This window comes from Symphalangus syndactylus, chromosome 2 (assembly GCF_028878055.3).
Source record: "Symphalangus syndactylus isolate Jambi chromosome 2, NHGRI_mSymSyn1-v2.1_pri, whole genome shotgun sequence".
Lineage (NCBI taxonomy): Eukaryota > Metazoa > Chordata > Mammalia > Primates > Hylobatidae > Symphalangus > Symphalangus syndactylus.
This window is the reverse complement of record NC_072424.2, coordinates 135,437,227-135,461,134: the sequence shown is the minus strand read 5'-3', so window position 1 is coordinate 135,461,134 and position 23,908 is coordinate 135,437,227. Positions and strand designations below refer to the sequence as shown.

Here is a 23,908-nt window from a genome sequence, read left to right as displayed (position 1 = left end):
CTCTAGGGCAGCAGGCACAGTGGCTGGCAGGGCCCCCGGTGCCCACGCTTTACTCAGGCCGGGGCTGTGGGACTCACCCTCCACTGGGGCCCAGGGCTGCTTCGTTGCACACGTGCAGGGGCCACGTGACTGAGCTCTGGCCAATGGAGCACAGCACACATGGCCCCGCCCAGCCAGGCCCTCCCTATGGAGCCCCACCCCTTTCCTCCTTCCCCCTCCCCTCCCTGTAGGCGGCAGGAGAGGCTCCGGGCCACTTTGGGAGCCACAGCTGGGGAGTCGCCTGATTGCACAGAGGAGGGCCACCCTGACCTCTTCCCGCCTGCACAGGTCTATGAGCACCAAACTCCTGCCTTAAACCTGGGAAGGCTAGGGTGTTACTTGTTAGTGCTAGCCTTGCCCTCATTAACATACCACCCTAATTCGCTCTCCTGGAATGCTGGACTCCAAATCCAGCTCCAGGGTCCCTTCACCTTGCCCACTGGCTACCTCAAAAATGCCAAGTATAGAATGGGAGGGGGAGAATCCAGATTGTAAAAAATACATTTTAAAAAATCATTACATGTATATTTTGAAAATCATTTCTACATTTCATCATCTCAATAGCACCTTTAATTTTTAGAACCAGTTCTAAAAATGTCAATGAAAATACAAACATGTAGAATTTTTAAATTTCCATTTTATCTTATCATCTCTGATTTCACATTGGGATCACATGGGAGCTTTTAAAACTCCCCTAAGGTGTGAACCCTGTCCCAGATTTATTAAATCAGAATGACCCGGGTTGTTCTCATGTGGGCAAGGGTTGAGAACCCCTGCTCTCTGGGAAGATAAAACTTCCAGTTTTATTTCACCTAGATTCCTCACAGCCCTATTAGCCTTGCCAAGAAGAAGTCAGGGCAGCTGGCTGTGCAGTCAAGAACAGGAGCACAGGGTGGATGGAGAAGATCAAGAACTTCCATGAGGGCTTCAGCTGAGACTCTGTGGCTGACAGATGCAAGCCAGACCTAAGGGACTGGATCAGTCCTGGGGAGCATCAGAGTTGGTAACATTAAAGATAACTGTTCATTTTAATTCTCACCCTCCTAAAGCACATACTATCAGAGATGGTTGCAAGATACTTTTCGTTGATTTCCAAAGTGGTAGGAATCAGCCCCATCACCCACTCAGTCAACTCACACCACACCAACTCATCCTGGGCAATAATCATTGAGCAGAACTGCTGAGATCCTGGTCCTGCTGTCAGAGATTCTTTCATTGGTGTGGGACATTGTATTAGTCTGTTCTCATGCTGCTAATAAAGACATACCTGAGACTGGATAATTGATAAAGAGGTTTAGTTGACTCACAGTTCTGTAGGGCTGGGGAGGTCTCAGGAAATGTATAATCATGACAGAAAGGGAAGCAAACATGTCCTTCACATGGAAGCAGGGAGGAGAGGTGCCAAGCAAAGGGGGAAAAGCCTCTTATAAAAGAAACAGATCTTGTGAGATCACTATCACAAGAACAGCATGGGGGTAACTGCCTCCATGATTCAATTACCTCCCACTGGGTCCCTCCCATGACATGTAGAGATTATGGGAACCATAACTCAAGATGAGATTTAGGTGGGGACACAGCCAAACCATATCATTCTGCCCCTGGCCCCTCCCAAATCTCATGTCCTCACATTTTAAAACACAATCATGCCTTTCCAACAGTACCCCAAAGTCTTAGCTCATTCCAGCATTAACCCAAAAGTCCAAGTCCAAAGACAAGGCAAGTTTCTTCTGTCTATAAGCCTGTAAAATCAAAAGCAAGTTAGCTATTTCCTAGATACAATGGGGGTACAGGCACTGGGTAAAATACACCTGTTCCAAATGGGAAACATTGGCCAAAACAAATGGGCTACAGGCCCCATGCAAGTCTGAAATCTAATAGGTCAGTCATTAAAGCTTAAAGTTCCAAAATAATCTCCTTTGACTCCATGTCTCACATCCAGGTCATGCTGATGCAAGAGGTAGGCTCCCACAGCCTTGGGCAGCTCCGTCCTATGACTTTGCAGGGTACAACCCCCCTCCCAACTGCTTTCATGGCTGGTGTTGAATGTCTTCAGCTTTTCTGGGCACACAGTGCAAGCTATCAGTGGATCTACCATTCTGGGGTCTGGAAGATGGTGGCCCTCTTCTCACAGCTCCACAAGGCAGTGCCCCAGTGGGGACTCTATGTAGGTGCTCTGACCCCACATTTCCCTTCTGCACTGCCCTAACAGAGGTACTCCATGAGGGCTCCACCCCTGCAGAAAACTTCTGCCTAGACATCCAGGCATTTCCATACATCCTCTGAAATCTAGGTGGAGATTCCCAAACCTCAATTATTGTCTTCTGTGCACCTACAGGACCAACACCACGTGGAAGCTACCAAGGCTTGGGGCTTGCACCCTCTGAAGCCACAGCCTGAACTGAACCTTGGCCCCTTTTAGCCACGGCTGGAGTGGCTGGGTTACAGTCCATAGGCTGCACACAGCAGGGGGGCCCTGGACCTGACCCAGGAAACCATTTTTTCCTTCTAGACCTCTGAGCCTGTGATGGGAGGGGCTACCATGAAGGTCTCTGACATGCCCTGGAGACATTTTCCCCATTGTCTTGGTGATTAACATTCAGCTCGTTGTTTCTTATGCAAATTTCTGCTGTCAGCTTGAATTTCTCCCCAGAAAATGGGTTTTTCTTTTCTACTGCATGATCAGGCTACAAATTTTCCAAACTTTTATGCTCTGTCACCTCTCAAATGCTTTGCTGCTTAGAAATTTCTTCCACCAGTACCGTAAATCATCTTTGAACTTGAGAAAGTTCAAAGTTCCACAGATCTCTAGGGCAGGGCAGAATGCCACCAGTCTTTTTGCTATATCATAACAAGAGTCACCTTTATTCCTGTTTCCAAGAAGTTTATCATCTCCATCTGAGACCACCTCAGCCTGGACTTCATTGTCCACATCACTATCAGCATTTTGGTCAAAGCCATTCAACAAGTCTCTAGGAAGTTCCAAACTTTCCCATATCTTCCTGTCTTCTTCTGAGCCTTCCAAACTGTTCCAACCTCTCCCTGTTACCCACTTTCAAAGTCGCTTCCACATTTTCAGGTATCTTTATAGCAGTGCCCCACTACCCAATACCAATTTACTGTATTAGTTGATTCTCATGCTACTATAAGGACATATCTGAGACTGGGTAATTTATAAAGGAAAGAGGTTTAAATGACTCACAGTTCTGAAGAGCTGGGGAGGCCTCAGGAAACTCACAATCCTGGCAGAAGGGGAAGCAAACACATCCTTCTTCACATGGTGGCAGGAAGGAGAAGTGCCAAGCAAATATCTCGTGAGAACTCACTCACTATCATGAGAATAGCATGGAGGTAACCACCCCCATGATTCAATTACCTCCCACTGTGTCCCTCCCATGACACATGGGGATTATGGGAACCACAATTCAAGATGAGATTTGGATGGGGACACAGCCAAACCATATCAGGCATTGAGATGTCTAAAAACTCCTCAGAGATGTTGATATGGTTTGGTTTTGTGTCCTTGCCCAGATCTCATGTTGAATTGTAATCCCCAATGTCAGAGGAGGGGCCTGGTGGGAGGTTACTGGATCATGCAGGCGGATTTCCCCCTTGCTGTTCTTCTGATAGTGAGTTCTTATGAGATCTGGTTGTTTAAAAGTGTGTAGCACCTCCCCTTGCACCCTCTTCCTCCTGCTCTGGCCATTTAAGACCTTCCTCTTTTCCTTCCTCCATGATTGTAAGTTTCCTGAGGCCTCCCCAGCCACGCTTCCTGTACAGCCTGTGGAACCATGAGCCAATAAAACCTCTTTTCTTTATAAATTACCCAGCCTCAGGTAGTTCTTAATAGCAATGTGAAAATAGACTAATACAGATGGGAATCTGCAGCCAAAGATGAGAAGGCCTGCTCCAGGAGTGGTCTACCAGCATCCATACCATCTGACAGCCTAGCACAGAAGCAGATTCTTGGCTTGTCCAAACTATGGAATGGGAATCTGCATTTCACCAAGATTCCCCAGTGATTGAAACTTTCAGGTTTGAGAATCCCACTGTGGGGTGCCAGCAAATACTCTCCAGTCCACACATTCCTACGTGCCTCTTTATTATGTACTCAAATACACTCACTTGCATGATAAAGAGCTAAACTTAGAGAACACAGCTTAGCCAGATGAGGGGCCACATCACAGAACACACCCACACCCAGGCATTTTCACACAGAGCACTTGGTGATTTAGAACGGCTCAGGGTATCTGGAAAGCTGTGCCATTCTGCCCCCAAGCAGGGCTGCTGTCACTCACTGACAGTACCTACGACTCACATGTCATGATTCAGGGTGTCCAAAAGGTATGCCCCTCCCTGCAATCTTCTTTAAAGATATATATTTTTTTTAATTTTTAGAAATAGTCTCACTCTGTCACCCTGGCTGGAGTGCAGTGGCACTATCATAGCTCACTGCAGCCTTGACCTCCCAGGCTCAGGTGATCCTCCCACCTCAGCCTCCCAAGCTGCTTGGACTATAGGTATTCACCACCATGCCTGGCTAATTTTAAAATTTTTTAAATTATTTATTTATTTATTTATTTGAGAAACGGAATCTTGCTCTGTCACCCAGGCTGGAGTGCAGTGGTGTGATCTTGGCTCACTGCAACCTCTGCCTCCCAGGTTCAAGCCATTCTCCTGTCTCAGCTTCCCAAGTAGCTGGGACTACAGGCATGCACCACTATGCCCAGCTAATTTTTGTATTTTTTTTAGTAGAGATGGGGTTTCACTATATGTTGGCCAGGCTGGTCTGAAACTCCTGACCTCAGATGATCCACCTGTCTTCGCCTCCCAAAGTGCTGGGATTACTGGCATGAGTCACCATGCCCAGCCTAATTTTTACATTTTTTTGAGAGACAGGGTCTCACACTGTTGCCCAGGGGGTCTCGCGCAACTGGCCTTAAGCTAGTGATCCTCCCACCTTGGCCTCCCAAAGTGGTTACAGGCATGAGCCGCTGTGCCCAGCCTCGGTCTTCCTTAAATGGCTGTCAGAGGTCTGGAAATCTGCCATAGCCTTCTAGCCTAAGGCTTTGGTGTTTGTGAAAGTATAATCCCAGAGTTAAGGAGAGTGCTTTGAACTGCTACTGGCCATGAATTATTCATGGAAAATTAAAGTTCCAGGTTGGAGGGAGAGCAGGCAATGTGGAGGGCAGCGTGGGGCAATGGCAGTAAGAAGAAGCCAGTCTCCTACTTCTCTCTTCCTGAGGCCCAAACCTTCTGCTTAGAATAATTGAACAGCTGTGGAGCCAGTCCAAGGACTCTGGGTGGCCTTGCCCTGCCAAGTAGGATACTCTCTTTTGGCAGGTGCCCCATCTGCCTGGCACTCCAGGTGGCTGCCCCATCAAATGGCACTAACGTCACAGGCATCTGGAGAGGCGCTGAGCTCCAAAAGCAGGGGCCTTAAGAAGAGGGAGGCCTTGCAACTGATTCTGCAATAAGGCGAGAACAAAGAGATGGCACGACTGTGTGCTTCACCTGAGCACTGGATAGAAATCACTGGCTTTGAATCCATCAAAGATAAGGTCAGGCCTCTATGGGTGCCAGCTGGGTGCCACTGAGGCCTAGATTAATAATAATCCTTATGTCAGCTGTGAAATCTATTGCCTCTATTTACTCCTGCAAACATGGGTAGAAAAACTAGACCTGATATCTTTTTAAAAAATACTAACTCAATCAAACATTTGTGTTAATTTCAGCAGAAAAGTTTAGAAACTGAATTGTGAAGGTGAATATTTTAAAATGCAGGAATGACAAACGTATCAACACTACAACTATTTAAATAGCCCAGTTCTGAGTAGCAATGACTTGATAAAGCGAGTATTTGCTGGCACTCCTGAAGATAAACTCTATTGATCTTTAGTTCCAAAGTGCATTTTTTAAAAGATTGAACCTCTGTTACAAAGAGGTGAAATGCCGAAAGCTAGAATTCAAAAGACATAGTAAACTGAAGCTTAAGAATTAAACCCAAACCCAAAACTCTTTAACTAACTATTTGGAGAGCTCTTTATGTAAAAGATATGGAAGGATCAGAAGACCTGGATTCAGGGCCCAGTGATGCCACGAAAAAAGTCAACCAATATTTATGAAGGATTTACTATAAGCCAGTGCTGCACCAGGGGTTACGGAGGGCTGCTGGGGTGCTGGGAGGGCTCTGCTGGGCTGTCTGATGAGCACAGCAAGTCTCGGGCCCGTCTTGCCACCCATTCTGATTTGATCTGTTCTCCTGGCCCTTAAAGAGTCAGCTTTCTAAATGCAAGTCCCACCAAGAAACTCAGGCCCTCCCATGCAGCACACAATCCGTGAACCTTCTCTCTCCTTGCACGATCTTCCACGGAGCCTATGCTCAAAACACAGTGGCCTCCTTGGGTTTCCCTGAGTGGGCAATGCTGTTTTCTACTTCCAGGCATTTGCACGTGATATTTTCTCTGCTCGGGATTCCCTCTCCTGCTGTCTGCGCAGATAATCCTATCCTTTGAGGACCAGTTCCAGCTTCTCTTGTGAAAACACTTTGCAAGCAAAGTTACTTGTTTCCTCCTTTGGGCTCTCGCTGCGCCTGCCTTGTTTATTTATCCAGCCGCCAGATCTGTATTGTGCTTCTACTGGGGGCCAGCCCTGGGCTCTGAGCTGGGGACACAGCAGGAACTCAGACTTCTTCTCTGCTGGTGGTGTTTACAGGCCAGAGGGAAGACCCAGTACTGATGATGTCAGGAGGATGTTTCCAGATCTTCCTGCTGCTCCAGGGCAGCAACCATGGCCTATCCACTTTCAAGTCCCCATCGTCCAGCAGAGGGTCTAGCACACAGGAAATGCCCAAGATGGAGGACTGCCATGCTCCCGCACCTCCACCCTGCCTGGGAATCACAGCCGCAGGCCCTCAAGTGCTGCAATGCTGTCCACCAGGCAGGCCACTCTTGTGCCTATAGCCCCTCACTTGCAGAGGACACCTTTCCAAGGTGCTCTGTGGATCTGACTCTTTCAAAACTTGTCCACAAGCTGCTGCTGATTCAGAGCCAACCTCGCATGGCCAGGCGGCACCCCCAAAAAGGGCCAGCTGAGATGGCCAGCTGTGTACCTCAGGGAGCCCCGCTGTTCTTTCTTCCGCACAATGCATCCAACAGCTGCCTAGGCCCATGGCTTTCAGGCACGCTTGCATCCAGGGCAGATGGGAACAAGGGGGCTTGAAACCCAGGGCTTCACATACCAACCTTAGCACAAAGAAACTTTTTCTTCAGTGTTCTAGCCTGAGGCCAGTGGCCAATCATGAAGTCTTTCTCTCATCTCTGGAGATCACAAACACCTGTAGCCTGTGTCATGTGGCACAAAGAGAGAAGTAGAGGGAGGGTTCCTGCTGTACTCAATTTTTCTGGTTTTGGGTGTTTTTTTTTTTTGTATTTTTGGTTTCCTTTGGTTGTTGGTAACAATTGTGCCTCTGCCTCTTTGGGCTGCGCTTTGTGGCTTAAGTACAGCAATTGAAAAAGGAGTAATAGGCATTTGCAATAGCTAGTGGGTCAAACACTGGAATTTTTGGGGTAAAACCTCTAGCAGTTAGGCAAGTGTATACGAGTCAGTATTTTTATTTATTTATTTATTTTTTGAGATGGAGTTTTGCTCTTGTCACCTAGGCTGGAGTGCAATGGCACGGTCTTGGCTCACTGCAACCTCTGCCTCCTGGGTTCAAGCAATTCTCCTGCCTCAGCCTCCCGAGTAGCTGGGACTACAAGCTCCTGCCACCACACCCAGCTAATTTTTTTGTATTTTTAGTAGAAACAGGGTTTTGTCATGTTGGCCAGGCTGGTCTCGAACTCCTGACCTTAGGTGATCCACCCGCCTCGGCCTCCCACAGGGCTGGGATTACAGCCATGAACCACTGTGCCCATCCCAAGTCAGTATTTTTCAAGGAGATTTTTATACACAAGCATTTTGAAAGAGTACGTAAAATGGTCTCTTCCTTTATATAGTCCCCCAACCAATTGGTGGACGTTGTTGGCATGGAGACAGAAATAATAACAGCACTTATATCTAGTGTTACCCTTGCAACCAGCCTGTGGGCAAAAATTAGGGGAGCTGGGATGAAGAAATTGGGGCTGTGCAGCATGTGGGCTCAAGGATGGGAAGCTGCCTGTTGACTAAATTGTTTCACACAGAATTCCTGGGCCTACCGGAGGCCTTCTATCAGCTGTTTAACTTCTGCCTGTGACTTCAAGTAAGTCATCTTTTCTTCCTGAAGGAATAGCAGAGCACTTCCATCCTGATAGACCCGTTTGTCTCCCATCGGATTTATTCCTGCCCCAAATTCAGGGATCAAATGTCTATGTGTTACCATATAAAGTAACTGGACTCGCTTTCTTACAATGCAAAAGGAAAAATCCCAAATTATAAAAGATGTAGATTAAGGTTCTTTCCTGCCATTGCAGCTGTAGTGGTACTGCCCTAACTGCCCTTGGGCTGGGGAAGGGACAAAGGGCCTAGTCACTATGCTGGCACCTCCAGCACACCACAGCCACTATACAGAGAGGAGTCCCGTCTCTTCCCTGTGAGGCCCCATGCCCCACTCCTCAACAAGTAGAGTCCCCGGCTCAGGCCAGCCGTGCAGCCTCCCTGCCCCTCTGGCTGAACACTCCCAGTGTTCACTCCCATCCAGACCAGTAGCTCAGCAGTTCTCTGAGGTGCAGCTCCTAGAGGCAACCGAGAGCTCCTCGGCCACTGCTATTGCAAGGGTGCTGCCTTGCTGCCCTTGGACTGGGAAAGGAGCAAAGACCGTGAGTGCTTCAACCATACTGCCAGCAAGCTGCAGTTGCCCTAAGGAGAAGAGGCCAGGCTGTCTCCCCTGGGACCCACCCACCCACCCTGCTCATCACTGGAAAGGGTCCCTTCCACTTAGGTCCACAGCACAGCTGCCCCATCCCAGGCCAATCGCAATGATTGATCGTGGCTCTGCATCTCTTGGTGGGTGGAACCCCACGACAGAAGTGAAAGGCCCTCTGCCACAACCATTGCTAAGGGCCCTTCCTCTGCTGCCTCCAAGCTGAGGACAGAATATAAAGCCTGAGCTTACCCCAGAGCTGCAGTGGGCATCCTGGGAGTGCCAAGCCGAGATCTGCAGCCAGCACCTAAGTGGGAGAGGAGCCTACACCTCAGAACACTGAGAGGGCACACAGCTGCAAATGTGTGGAAACACTGAGGAGCCGCATGTCTGAGGAAGAGCCTACCTGCTGGCCCTTATGCTTAAGTGCCATCTACTGTATCAAAGCCCAAAACTTAACACCAAAAACAAAACAAAACAAAACAACAACAAAACAAACAAACAAACAAAAACCACCTTTGCTAATATACTCCCCATGTGAAACCAAGGACAATAATTAACTATAAATAAAGACCTTGCAAAAAGCCTTGGTCCTCTGAAAACATCCAGAAAAGTCTACTGACCATACTCAACTTACACCACAGTTAAACGACCACCAGCCCACACAGATGAGAAAGAGCCAGCCCAAGAACTCTGGCAACTCAAATAGCCAGAGTGTCTTCTTTCCAAACAATTGCACTAGTTCCCCAGCAAGGGTTCTTAACCAGGCTGAAATGGCTGAAAGACAGAAATAGAATTCAGAGTATGGATAGCAGCAAAGATTATTGAGATTTAGGAGAAAGTTGAAACCCAATCTAGGGGATCTAAGAATTGCAATAAAATGATACAGAAGCTGACAGATGAAACAGTCATTATAAAAAAGGACCAAACTGATCTGAAAAAGATGAAAAATGTACTATAAGAATTTCATAATGAAATCACAAGTATTAACAGCAGAACACACCAAGCCAAAGAAGGAATCTCACAGCTTAAAGACTGGCTCTGAAATAACTCAGTCAGACAAAAATAAAGAAAGGAGAATGAATAAAACCTCTGAGAAATATGGACTTATGTAAAGAGACCAAATCGACGACTCACTGGTGTTCCTGAAAGAGACAGGGAAAAAGCAAGCAACTTGGAAAACTATTTCAGGATATCATACATGAAAACTTCCCCAACCTTGCTAGAGAGGCTGACATTCAAATAAGGAAATGAAGAGAACTCCTGCAAAATAATACACAAGAAGAATATCCCCAAGACACATAATCATCAGATTCTCCAAGATGAAAATGAGAGAAACAATGTTAAAGAAATGTAGAGAGAAGAGGCAGTTCACTTACAAAGGGAACCCTTCAGGCTAACAGCAGATCTTTCAGCAGAAACCCTAAAAGCCAGAAGAGATTGGGCTATATTCAGCATTCTTAAAGAAAAGAATTTCCAACCAAGAATTTCATATCCAGCCAAACTAAGCTTCATAAATGAAGGATAAATAAGATCCTTTTCAAAGCAAATGTTGAGGAATTCCTTGCCACCAGACCTACCTTAAAAGAGGTCCTGAAAAGAGCACTAAATATGGAAAGGAAGGACCATTACCAGCCACTACAAAAGCACACTTAAGTACACAGACCAGTGACTCTATAAAGCAACCACACAAACAAGCCTGCATAATAACCAGCTAACAATGTGATGACAAGATCAAATCCACACATATCAATACTAACTTTAAATGTAAATAGGAAATGCCCCAATTAAAAGGCACAGTGTGGGCTGGGCCTGGTGGCTCACACCTGTAATCCCAGCACTTTGGGAGGCCCAGGTGGGCAGATCACTTGAGGCCAGGAGTTTGAGACCAGCCTGGCCAACATGGAGAAAGCCCAAATCTACTAAAAATACAAAAAATTAGATGGGCATGGTGGCATGTGCCTGTAGTTCCAGCTACTCAGGAGGCTGAGGTGGGTGAATTGCTTGAACCTGGGAGCCAGAGGTTGCACTGAACTGAGATTGTGCCACTGCACTCCAGCCTGGATGACAGTACAAGACCTTGTTTAAAAAAAAAAAAAAAAAAGGCACAGAGTGGCAACCTGGATAAAGAAGCAAGACCCAATGACCCAATGGTATGCTGTCTTCAAGGGACCCATCTCACATGCAGTGACACCCATACGCTCAAAATGAAGGGATGGAGAAAAATCTACCAAGCAAATGGAAAACAGAATAAAAGCAGGGGTTGCTATCCTAATTTCAGACGAAACAGACTTTAAGCCAACAGAGATCAAAAAAGACAAAGAAGGGCATTACATAAGCAAAGCATTCAATTCAATAAGAAGACCTAACTATCCTAAATATATATGCACCTAACACAGGAGCACCTAGATTTATAAAGCAAGCTATTAGAGACCTACAAAGAGACTTAGACTCCCACATAATAATAGTGAGAGACCTCAACACCCCACTGACAGTATTAGATCACTGAGGCAGAAAATTAACAGATACTCAGGACCTGAATTCAATGCTGGACCAAATGGACCTAGCACAAACATCTACAGAACTCCCTACCCCAAAACAAGAGAATATACATTCTTCTGATTGACAAATGGCACATACTCTTAAATTGACCACACTGTCAGACATAAAACAATCCTCAGCAAATTTAAAAAAAAAATCATACCAACTACACTTTCAGGCCATAGCACAAGAAAAATAAAAAATCAATACTAAAAAAATTGCTCAAAACCATACAATTACATTGAAAATTAAACAACCTGTTCCTGAATGACTTTGGGGTAAATAATGAAATCAAGGCAGAAATCAAGAAGTTCTTTGAAACTAATGAGAACAAAGATACAACATACCAGAATCTCTGGGACACAGCTAAGGTAGTGTTAAGATCGAACTTTATAGCACTAAATGGCCACATGAAAAAGTAAGAAGAATCTCAAATTAACAACCTAACATCATAACTAGAGGAATTAGAGAAGCAAAGGAAAACAAATCCTAAAGCTACTAGAAGACAGAAATAACCAAAATCAGTGCTGAACTGAAGGGAATTAAGAAACAAACAAAAAACATACAAAACATCAACAAATCCAGGAGTTGGTTCTTTGAAAAAATTAATTAGACCACTAATAAAAAAAGGAGGGAAATCCAAATTAACACAATTAGAAATGGCAAAGGGGGCATTACCACTTACCCCCAGAGAAATACAAAAAAAAAAAAAAAAAACCACATAAAACACAAAAAACCCAGACAGTACTATGAACACCTCTATGCAGACAAACTAGAAAATCTAGAAGAAATGGATAAATTCCTGGACACATACAACCTCCCAAGACTGAACTAGGAAGAAACTGAATCCCTGAACAGATTAGTAATGAGTTCCAAAATTGAAGCCGTAATAAAAAGCTTACTAACCAAGAAAACCCCAGGACCAGATGGATTCACAGCCGAATTCTACCAGATATATAAAGAGCTGGTACCATTCCTACTGAAACTGTTCCAAAAAAATGAGGAGGGACTCTTCCCCAACTCATTCTGAGGCCAGCATCATCCTGATACAAAACCAGGCAGAGATACAACAAAAAAAGAAAACCCCAGGCCAATATCCCAAATGACTACAGAAGCAAAAATCCTCAAGAAAATACTAATAAACTGAATCTAGCAGCATATCAAAAAGCTAATCCACCAAGATCAAGCAGACTTTATCCTTGGGATGCAAGGCTGGTTCAACATACACAGATCAGTAAATGTGATTAATCACATAAACAGAACTAAAAAATTTCCTAAAAACCACATAATTATCTCAATAGATGCAGAAATAAAAGAGATGTGAATAAAATTCAACATCTCTTCATGTTAAAAACCCTCAATAAACTAGGCATTGAAGGAACATACTTCAAAATAACAAGAGCCATCTATGACAAACCCACAGCTGACATCATACTGAATGGGCAAAAGCTAGAAGCATTCGCCTTGAAAGCTGGCACAAGACAAGGATGCCCTCTCTTACCACTCCTATTCAACATAGTACTGGAAGTCCTGTCCAGAGCAGTCAGGAGGAAGAAATAAAAGGCATTCAAATAAGAAGAGAGGAGGAAGTCAAACTCTCCCTGTTTGCGGATGACATAATTCTATATCTGGAAAACCCCAGAGTCTCTGCCCAAAAGCTCCTTGATCTGATAAACAGTTTCAGCAAAGTTTCAGGATATAAAATTAATGTATGGAAATCAGTAGCATTCCTATATACCAACAACATCCAAACCAAGAGCCAAATCAGGAACACAATCCCATTCACAGTTGCCACAAAAATAATTAAAAACCTAGGCATAGAGCTAACCAGGGAGGTGAAAGATTTCTATGATAAGAGTTACAAAACACTGCCAGAAATCAGAGATGACACATACAAATGAAAAAACATTCCATGTTTATGGGTAGAAAGAATAAATATCGGCCAGGCACGGTGGCTCATGCCTGTAATCCCAGCACTTTGGGAGGCCGAGGCGGGCAGATCATGAGGTCAGTAGATCAAGACCAATCGGCTAACATGGTGGAACCCCCTGTCTACTAAAAATACAAAAAATTAGCTGGGCGTGGTGGCGGGCACCTGTAGTCCCAGCTACTCGGGAAGCTGAGGCAGGAGGATGGCATGAACCCGGGAGGCAGAACTTGCAGTGAGCCAAAATCACGCCACTGCACTCCAGCCTGGGCGACAGAGCGAGGCTCCATCTCAAAAAAAAAAAAAAAAAAAAAAAAAAGAATCAATATCATTAAAATGGCCATACTGCCAAAAGCAATTTACAGATTCAATGCTATTTCTATCAAAGTACCAATGACATTCTTCACAAAATTCAAAAACTATTTTAAAATTCATATGGAACCAAAAAAAAAGCCAGAATAGTCAAGGCAATCCTAAGCAAAAAGAACAAAGCTGGAAGCATCACACTACCTGACTTCAAACTATACTACAAGGCTATTGTATCCAAAACAACATGGTACTGGTATAAAAACAGACACATTGTATTAATCCATTCTCACACTGCTAGGAAGAAATAACCAAGACTAGGTAATTTATAAAGGAAAGAGGTTTAATTGACTCACAGTTCCACATGACTGGAAAAGCCTCAGGAAATTGACAATCATGGTGGAAGGCAAAGAGAAGCAGGCACCTTCTTCCCAGGGCGGCAGGACAGAGTGAGTGCAAGCAGGGGAAATGCCAGACGCTTATAAAACCATCAGATCTCGTGAGACTCACTCACTATCACGAGAACAGCATAGGGGAAACTGCCCCCATGATTCAATCACCTCCACCTGGTCCTGCCCTTGACATATGGGGATTACGGGGATTACAATTCAAGATGAGATTTGGGTGGGGCCACAAAACCTAACCATATCACACATAGACCAATGGAACAGAATAGAGATCCCAGAAATAATGGTACACACCTACAACCATCTGATCATTGACAAACCTGACAAAAACAATGGCGGAAAGGATTCCCTATTCAATAAATGGTGCTGGGCTAACTGGCTAGTCATACGCGGAAGACTGAAACTGGGCCCCTTCCTTACACCACATATGAAATCAACTTAAGATGGATTAAAGACTTAAATGTAAAACCTAAAACTATAAAAACTCTGGGAGATAACTTAGGAAATGCCATTCTGGACATAGGACCTGGCAAAGATTTATGATGAAGACACCAATAGCAATTGCAACAAAAACAAAAATTGACAAATGAGACCTAATTAAACTAAGAGTTGTTGCACTGCAAAGAAACTGTCAACAGACTAAACAGACAACCTACAGAATTGGAGAAAATATTTGCAAACTAGGCATCTGACAAAACCATAATCTGTAAGGAGCTTAAATGAATTTACAAGAAAAAAACAACCCCTTTAAAAAGTGGGCAAAGGACATGAACAGACACTTTTTAAAAGAAGATATACATGTGGTTAACAAGCATATAAAAAAATGCTCAAGAGCATTAATCATTAGAGAAATGCAAATGAAAACCACAATGAGATATCATCTCACACCAGCAGAATGGCTATTATTAAAAAGTAAAAAAACAACAGATGCAGGCTGGCTGCCATGGCTCACGCCTGTAATCCCAACACTTTGGGAGGCCGAGGCAGGCGGATCACTTGAGGTTCAGGAGTTTGAGACCAGCCTGGCCAACGTGGTAAAACCCCGTCTCTACTAAAAATACAAAAATTAGCTGGGTGTGGTGCCAGGTGCCTGTAATCCCAGCTACTTGGGAGGCTGAAGCATGAGAATCACTTGAACCTGGGAGGCGGAGGTTGCAGTGAGCCGAGATCGTGCCATTGAGCTCCAGCCTAGGCAACAAGAGCAAAACTCTGTCTCAAAAACAAAACAAACAAACAAACAAACAGATGCTGGAGAGGTTGCCAAGAAAAGGGAATGAGGGGACTGCTTATACACTGTTGGTGGGAGTATAAGTTAGTTCAGCCATTGTGGAAAGCAGTGTTGTGATTCCTCAAAGAACTTAAAATAGAATTACCATTCAGCCCAGCAATCCAATTTTTGGGTATATATCCAAAGAAATATAAATCATTCTACCATAAGGACACATGCACATGTATGTTCACTGCAGCACTATTCACAATAGCAAAGGCATGGAATTAACCTCAATGTTCATCTGTGGTAGACTGGATAAAGAAAATGTGGTACATATACACCATGGAATACTATGTGGCAATAAAAATGAATGAAATCGTGTTCTCTGTGGCAACATGGATGGAGCTGGAGGTCATTACCCTAAGCAATCTAATGCAGGAACAGAAGGCCAAGTACTACATATTTTCACTAACAAGTGGGAGCTAAATGATGAGAACACATGGACACAAAGAGGGGAACACCACACACTGGGGTCTACTTGAGGGTGGAGGGTGGGAAGGGGGAGAGGATCAGAAAAAATACCTGTGGGGTACTAGGCTTAGTACCTGGGTGATGAAATAATCTGTACACTAAACCTCCATGACACACAGTTTACCTATATAAGAAACCTGGACATGTACCCCTGAACCCAAAATAAAAGTTAAAAAAATTCTTCCCTTACCAAAGGATTCGGAACAGTGGCATTGCCTGGTGGATTTCAGTTTCATAGACCATTAACCAGCTGACAGAATGCCTGCCAGAGTGGTAGGAAGCTCTACTAAGAGGAGTGAATCGGAATGAAGATGAAGCATCTCTCTGCATTGGGATGTAAGTCACAGGGCAAATGTGCTTTGCTTCAGACTCAAGTCTCTGTGACTATATCTATTGAGTTTGCTGGAGTACAGCTGTTGGATGCTACCAACACACAGCTGGTGGATTTAACAAATCTTCAATTTTCATAACGCTAATTTTAGTCATGCTCTGCAACATTAAGGACATAAACTACCCAACCTTGGAATGGCTGACCTATCATGAAAGAAGATGGTTACTTTAAGAGCCACTGAATATAATCTCTGGGCTTACAGTCTGTAAACCTCCAAGCCCACAGGAAAATATTAACAACGATTAAATGTTAGACAAGTCAACTCCTTTTATTTTAACTGTTTGGGAAAAAAGTAGAGCAAATTCTGGTCTGTCTATATACATTGGTTCAGTTTCCACTGGAGAATTAAAATGTGAAATTTTCTTAGTAATATATTGCATGGCAGCAGCTTTTTCTTTATGAATTTTTATATACAGATATACACAGGAAGACTCAAGAAAAGGCAGGGTCCCCAGTCCTCCTCTTCCAGTTAAAAGCCTTGGTATGTCCGTTTGTCTTAAACATTTTTCTTCAAGGACGGAAATGCATGCGTGAGGAAGGGCTCATTCGGGCAGTTTCAAACCCGAGCCACATGCAGGCAGCGCCTGCAGCATCTCTGCTTAGTCCCCTACCCATCAGAGGAGGAGCAAAGAAGGCCTGCCGAGTCAGAAGCAAGAGAGCGAGGAACATGGAAGGGTTGGGGAGGCCAGGGCCAGGGCAGGCCACAGGCAGCTGAGTAGTGAGTCCTACAAGGAATGAAAGAAACATGGTGTTCCAGCCCAGTTTGCCTTTTCCTAATCATTCACTCAACACCTATGAGTGTTGAGGGTTCTCTGGTGGGCAAAAGTGAGCTGGTGCTTGCCTTCAAGGAATTTACAGTCTGGTGGAAGGCATATATTAATTAAATAATCACACAACGAAATGCATTGTTGCACACTGTGTATGTTTTAGTTAGAGAGCAGGAGAGTCCACCTGGGGCAGGAACTCTTCCCAGAAGCAGCAGCATTTGAGCCAGGATCTGGAGGCTGATAGAGTAGGGTTTCCCTAGACAGTGTGTGTGGGGGTGTGCACGCTCGCTGGGAGCAGGGAACCAGGCACTTCGGGCACAGGGGGCAGCTTGTGTCCTGGTCCCAGGACAGGAGGGAGATGTTATATTGAGGACATGGAGCGAAGCCTGTGTGACCAGAGCACAGTGTCTGTGGGAGATCTGAGAGAGAAGGAAGGCAGGGGCTAGGCCACACAGAGCCTTGTAGCCACATCTGGGATGTTGGCCTTCATTCTGAGTGCAAAAGTAAGCTGTGACTGTTAATTTTATGTGTCAACTTGACTCAGCCATGTGCCAGCTGTTCGGTCAACCACCAGTCTAAATGTTGCCATGAAGATATTTTTTAGATAAAATTAACATTTAAATCAGCAGACTTTGATGTAAAGCAGATTACTCTCCCTAATGAGGGTGGGCCTCCTCCAATCAGGTGCTGATCTTCAGAGCAAATACTGAGCTCCCCCAAGGTAGAAGAAATTCTCAAGACTGCACGGTAGAAACCCCGCCTGCTTCTAGCCTGCTGCCCTGCAGGATTCAGGCTCAAGATGGCAACAGCAACTCACCTGACTTTCCAGAATCTGCCCTGCAGATTCCAGAGTTGCCAACCCCATAATCAGAACAAGCCAATTCCTAAAATAAACCCGCCTCTTCCCTGCCCCCCATACATATATTCTGTTTCTCCAGATATTTCTCTAGAGAGCACTGAATAATACAGAGGCCAAGAAGGGTCCTGTATTGTGTGGTAAAGTGATCAGGTAGGCAATTAAGTCATATCACATCGATTGCAGTATCAAAGACAAATCGGCTATGGAAGAAAGAATGGATCTATGCCCAGTTAGAAGGGATGTGGAATACAAGCTTGAGACGACGTTAGCTTGAAATAGGGTGGTGGCCATGGTGATGGAGAGAAGTAGATATGTTCCAGAAACTTTAAAATGGGGAAACCAATGATGAATAGACGTAGTGAATGAGAGCCAGGCAGGTGACCAGGGTGAGTCTTGGATTCTGGCTCAGGCAGGGAGCCCGGGGCAGTCCAGGGGGGTTTCTGTGGTGCTGGGTGAGGGGAGTGGGAGGAGGTCATGGATGTGGTACTGACCATGAGCAGCTACCATCTGGGAGGGGCACAGGCAGAATTGGACCTCAGAGGAAGGGCCTGGGCTGGAGATAAGTATTCAGCAATGACACAGGTGCTCCAATGTTTATTCAATTTTATTTATTTATTTGAGACAGAGTCTCACTTTGTCACCCAGCCTGGGGTGCAGTGGCGCCATCTCGGCTGACTGAAACCTCCACCTCCCAGGTTCGAGCGATTCTCCTGGCTCAGCCTCTGGAGTAGCTGGGATTACAGGCATTCACCACCATGCCCAGCTAATTTTTGTATTTTTAGTAGAGATGGGATTTTGCCATCTTGGCCAGGCTGGTCTCAAACTCCTGACCTCAAGTGATCCACCTGCCTCGGCTTCCCAAAGTGCTGGGATTATAGGCATGAGCCACCACACCTGGCATCTCCTATGTTTAAATGCAAGGAACAACAGAGAGGTGTAGAGTGTGGTGTTGTTGAGTCATTTAGTCCATGCCAAACACATTTGGGAAAACCCAAATTCTGGTGTTCCCTGTAGGAAGCTGATGTGAGCATTAGCACAGCCAAAGCACTAGGAACCTAAGAGCAAAGAACCACCCCCTCCGAGGTTTCTCACAGAGTAGCGTTCCCCAGCATGCTTGAGCACAGACCCCATAGCATCCGTGCATCTCCCCACTAAGGCCCAGTGGCACAGGGAATGCTGATGTGGAAGGATGGACCCTGGCAGGGACATCCTGGGCTTCCTTGGGAGTAGAGCGCCATGGCTGAGCTGCGCTCCCTCTGGGCTGGACGGAGAGTACTGGAAACAAAGCTCAGCCAGGACCGCAGCTGGCAGGAGGGATTAACCCATCATGCCCAGAATGCTTGGACCACGTGCACAAAGATGGGAAGGGCATGGGGCTAAGCACTGTGAGAGACCAAAGCTGGAATAATTTAAGGCTGCATCGGGCTTGGAGAGGGATCCTTCATGAAGGGCGTAGGAGGGAGCCAGGGTGGGCAGCAGGGGGCCTACCCCACATGGCAGGGATGGGGATCTGGAAGGGGCCCTGGGTCATGTCCCGCATAGAGATGGTTAGTCTCTCTGCCCTTGCTGGAGGCATGCAGGGCTGGGAGGCTGGGCAAATTTTTTTCCATTTGGGCTCAAACCATTCTGGTGGGCTTGCCCTCGTGAGGTGAGCAGGACATGAAAGGCCTGCCACCAGGTACACGCTGGTTCTACGGAATGAGATGGAACTGGCGTGGATGCTTTCCAGCTCTGGGAGGGAGCACGGGGTGCATCCAGTGCACAGGGTTGGAGAGCCCTGACCACGCTCCAACTTGCAGAGGAGTCCCCAGAGCTTCTCAACAGCTGGCAAGAGGGCGTAAGTGGTGGGAAAGATGAAAGGGGAATGGGGCCGTGACAGACAAAGAAAGGGGGATGGCAAGTGCAGACAATCCTTGCCTTTCTCGGAACAGGAAGCTGGTTTTGAGTTGCAGGGGGTAATTTCGTTAGAAAACACAAAGGATTTGGGCTTTTCCCAGACTTGGTCATCAAAGGGCATGTGGGATGATCTCTTGAGGAGAGAGCTTTGTCAAGAAGAAGGCATTTGTAGGATAAGAACTTTAAATAGGCCCTCTAGCCCCATGAGAACCTGACTACTTAGGGCCTTAACAAGGAATTCAGGGGGGGAAAAAAGCCCAATGGAAGTATTAGTGGAAAATAGGGCAAAGCAACCTTTTTCTGTCTACTTAATAGAGAACAGAAACAGGTGGCCTCGAAGAATGAGTTTCATGTGCTATGCAGTGCTAGTTTCTTTGATGCATTCATTTAAATATTTACTAGGCACCTACTGTATGCCCAACAGCCCTCTAGGTGCTATAGATACAGTGGTAAACAAGGTAAGTCCTCTGTCCATGAAGGGGAACATCACACACCGGGGACTGTTGTGGGGTGGGGGGAGGGAAAGCATTAGGAGATATACCTAATGCTAAATGACGAGTTAATGGGTGCAGCACACCGACATGGCACATGTATACATATGTAACAAACCTGCACGTTGTGCACCCTAAAACTTAAAGTATAATACTAATAAAATAAAAAACAGGTAAGTTCTCTTTCCTATTGTGGCTTGTACTCTAGGGAGGCCAGATAAACCCAGAATCTGTATTTTTTAATAATTTAAGTGTGCAGACAAATCATAGTTAATGGCAGATCTTAAACTTGGCTGATGATCAGGATCATCTAGGGCAGTGGTTCTCAACCAGGGCGATTTGCCTCCCAGGGGAAATTTGAAAACGTCTAGAGATGTTTGTAGTTGTCATGAGTGGGAGGGAATGTCACAAGTGGCATCTAGTGGGTGATGACCAGGGATGCTGCTAAATGTCCTACAATGCGCAGGACAGCCCCTCCCAACAAAGAATGTTCCAGCCCCAAATATCAAGAGTGCTGAGGCTGAGAGGCCCCGCCCTAGGGTCTTGCTACTCAAAGTGTGGGCCATGGACTGGCAGTATTGGCATCACCAGGAAGCTTGTTAGAAATGAATCATCTCAGCGTCTCCTCCCAGCCCTGACCCTGTTGAGCCAGAATCTGCATTTTCAAAGATTCCCCACACCCCCCAACCCTGAATTTGGATTTGGATGCACGTGAAAGTCTGAGGAGCCTTGCTGTAGTGTACACCCTTATTAGCAGGCAGGACAAAATTAACAGCAAGTCAGCCAACTAGTTTGCTAAGCTCAGTGAAGTCCCCGTCCCAAGCACCATGCATGAAAGGTTTACTTATCTAGCAGGCTCAAAAAACGAAAACAAAAACAAAAACAGATTCCTCATTCCTGAAGATTCTTATCTGCAGGAGGGGCTAAAAACGTATATTTTTATAACAGCTCCCTGTGTACATCTGAGAGAGACAGGTTTGGGCCATGGCAAACACCATACAAGTAACAGCTGAAATCCAAGGCTGAGTTTCGGTACCGTTAGCTGGGGAGTCTAAGCAGCTGGCTAAAAACACAGACAAAAGAGAAAGATGCAAGCCATTTACAAAGATGCTCCCCTCACCCAAAGAGCTGACATTATCTAGTTAATTACGGAAGGTCTGCCCAGTAAAACAGCCAGGCCAGGTGTTTAAACTGTTTGTTTTTGTTGTTATTTATAGCAGCATGAGTTTCCGTTCAAAGAAACTTTTACAAAGAACCTCAGTATACAAAACAGATGAGAGTGAAGCAGCTCTGGCTTATGGGGACACCCAACATGTCTGTCCCTTGCCCGGGCTCCAGGAGGCACAGTTTGAAAAACATCATGACAGACAATAGCTGTGGTCTAGAGTGCATGCCGATTTGAGGTGAGAAAGACCCTAATAAAGTACGTTTCATTCAAGGAGCGCTCTCGTGCACATAGGCATGCTCTCATTAAGTTGAGATGGCTGTTTGCGAGAACTTTAACGTGACTATGGAGTGGCAAACATCAATGTTCAAAAATGATTCCATGAATAGAAACACAAATATTCCTACAAATTGTTTTGAAAATATAAGTTCCAGAAAATGGAAACAGAATGGCCTCAGTAAAGAGTATGATTTTTTGATCTGGTGGAGAAAACAGGCTTCAGCTTCTCCATTTTTAAACCATGACAATCTTAGTTCCTGCAGTTCATGGCCATTGTAATTCATGAAAAGACCTTGAACTGTCAGGTGCTATGATGTTCACAGCTATCAAAAGCTCTTTTTTCAGGGGCTGCCCAGACTCTGAAGGGCAATATATATATGTATATATGTATATACGTATATATATCACTAATTAGTACAATTAAAAACAGAATAAAAAGAAAGTGTTTAGTAGCTGTGACCTTTTTCGTTTAACTGAGTTAATCCAATACATGCTCATAACAAAATGAAAATTAATGACTACCTTATTTTTTCCATACTATTTTTTTCCACATGGATGCCAAAGCCTTGCCCTTGAATGTTAAAGAACGTGGCTTTGTCCTTGCAAAGTTTTAATTTCCCTCCAATTGTGTCAAAGTTCTCTGAGTATATACACAAAACCACTGTGCTGCATAAGTGAAGATCAGTTCTTCTACTGAAAGCCAAAGCTAGAAATATTTGTGTGTGTTTCCACTTTGTGGGGCATAATTTCTGCGCTGTCAGAAATTGGTAAATATTGTACAGTGATAGAGATCAATTTGGGTTGCCAGTGTTTGCATTATTGCAAGACAAGTAGACAAGAACAAAGGTAAAAAGTGGACACTGGATACCATGCTATGGTAGGGCCAGGCTTCATCATTATCACCAGGAAAATCAGACAGGCTTTTACTGAAGTTTGAGTGGCATTAATATTGAGGGCATTAGCAAAAGACCTGAATGCAAGGGCCGATTTATCGCTCATTCTACATAGGACTCGTGCAAGATTTTATCTTTAGCATTGAAGAAAAGACAATTAGGATTACCAGTACAGAAGCAGGGGATGCTATTTATAAGTACACTATACTTTAAAGAATAAAAATGCCCATCTATTATGGTCCTAAGCTCTTTCCTTTTTTGCCTCTAATCAACACAGATTGGATAAAATGAACAAAAATCTTCGTTAAGGTTAACTAATATAAACCAATATATATACAAGCTTTAAAATAATTTTTATATATTTAATGACACAAACAGTTGGAAACTATAAAGAAGAAAATGTCTCATTTGAAACAGAAAAATACAACCACAAAACTCTAGAAATAAAGCTAACAAAAAATGGTAGGTAGCTTCCGTGTGAAGAAAAAAAACAATACAACAATATAGAGACTTGAAGCGGGTTTTGAAAACCATGGAGAGACACTCTGCTTCCTGCGGTGGAAGATTCAGTATTTTAAATATGTCAGTTCTTCCCAAATTACTTTATACATCTATTACAACGCTAATAGAAATCTCAATATGATTTAGAAAAATTTTGACAAATTTGACAAAATGATTCTAAACTTCATCTGGAAGAATAAACATGTGAGAATATTTGCAAAAGTAAAATAATAAGGGGAAATCATTGGCCCGGGAATAAATAAAATACCGAAACAAAATAGAAGGTCCCCAATAGACAAATTCTGTAAGACTTAGTATTTGATAAATACAGCCTTTCAAATGAGTGGGGAAAGCATGGGTTATTATTATTATTTTATTTATTACAAATAAACAAAATTAGGATAGACAGCCAATCATTTGAGGGAAGAACCTGAAGTTAAAACCATACCTTCAAAGACATACCAGAGAGTAAAATGTAAAAAATTATAACATGTAAGAACTAGAAAAATATACATAAACTTATCCGATTAGGAGGAGTGGAGTAGGGAAAGGTTTTTGGACATACGGGTTTTTAAATTTTTATATGGTCAGACTATCAATCTTTTTCTATATAGGTTGGCTTGTCACATATGTTTGGCAACATAAAGAAAAGATTGATACTCTGACCACATAGAAAATTAAAAACCTATATGTCAAAAAAACTTCATAAAAATGCAAATGATGAAGTAGAAAAATATTTGTAACATATATAACAAAGGGTAGTATCTTTGAAGAGCTCTAATAAATAAATAGAAAAAAGTCAAATATTTCAGTAATAAAATGGGCAAAAAAGATGAACAGGCAACACACACAAAGAAATAACAGCT

General features: G+C 44.3%; 1 protein-coding gene across 5 annotated transcripts in view; it reads right to left on the bottom strand.

The window, feature by feature from the left end:
* Positions 1-23,908, bottom strand: part of ZDHHC14 (zinc finger DHHC-type palmitoyltransferase 14) — a 310,422-nt gene that overhangs the window by 81,903 nt on the left and 204,611 nt on the right. The gene's annotated exons all lie outside the window — the stretch shown is intronic.